Below are 1,089 nucleotides of genomic sequence, written 5' to 3'. Positions count from 1 at the left end.
CACAGTCAGGGTGGCTAGGATCTGGAACCAACTTCCAAGCTGGCTCCTACCCTGGGGGTCTTTAAGAAGAGGCTTGATGCCTACCTGGCTGGAGTCATTTGAGCCCAGTTTTTCTCCTGCCCAGGCAGAGGGTTGGACTTGAAGATCCGACCCTACTTCTATGATTCTATGATAATGAAATCCCAATAGTTATATATTAAAAATGAAAGAATAAGGGAAAAATTACCAACCTTCTGCCACTCAAGTTCCTGTTTCTCCAAAACAATTTTATTAATTTGATCTTCATAATGAATTTCAGCATCCTAATTAAAAAAAGTCATGAAAATGTTTTAATAGAAGCTATCAGTAAATAGGAATTATATCCCTAGATAATTTCTTTATTTTTAATTTGCTGTTCAGTACAGAATGGTATTCAACAGAAAACCAAACAGATAAAACCAAAGAATTTATATGCTTGGTATGAGTAAAAATGCTCATCGTTTTCATTAAATAAAACCAATAAATAACCAATTAAAAAAAAAGTCAACAGGCAGAGAAATAACTTGGGGAACTAAGAAAACAAATAAATGATCAATAAGTTACTGTTCCCTTGTCATACCAAATCTTTTTATAACAAAACATTAAGTTAATGGATAAAGCAAGATATCTTAATTTCATTATTAAAAATGTTGTGACTAAACATTCTGACGAGATAAAAATAAAATACTGAAGATATCCAACAAACTGAAGTAAATGGTTAAAGCAGCAATTATTTAGCAATGCTGCAAACAACCATGTCTTGGCTCACAAAGGGGAGAACCAGAGCTCCTTCAAGAAATTTTCCAAAATAAAATTGAGAACTACTGATAAAAATCACTTCTGCACTATGGCCTTTATGAAGGGGTTCTAGGTATAGGAAGAGGTCATTAAAAGAAATTCTTCACTGATTGGAGCTCAGCATCTTGTTGCTTAGAAAGAAGGGTGACATAGATTTTAACATTTTGTGCCATTAAGCTCTCTCTCAATAAGCTTGTGAAAAAAAGATTATGACAAGGAAGCAGGTATTCAAAGATCATTAGATATAAGGTCAGGTTCTAACACTTGCCTAAA

The sequence above is a fragment of the Crocodylus porosus genome, unplaced genomic scaffold, assembly GCF_001723895.1.
Source record: "Crocodylus porosus isolate Cpor-Errol unplaced genomic scaffold, CroPor_comp1, whole genome shotgun sequence".
Lineage (NCBI taxonomy): Eukaryota > Metazoa > Chordata > Crocodylia > Crocodylidae > Crocodylus > Crocodylus porosus.
The sequence above is the reverse complement of the archived record's forward strand: the minus strand, read 5'-3'. Positions refer to the sequence as shown.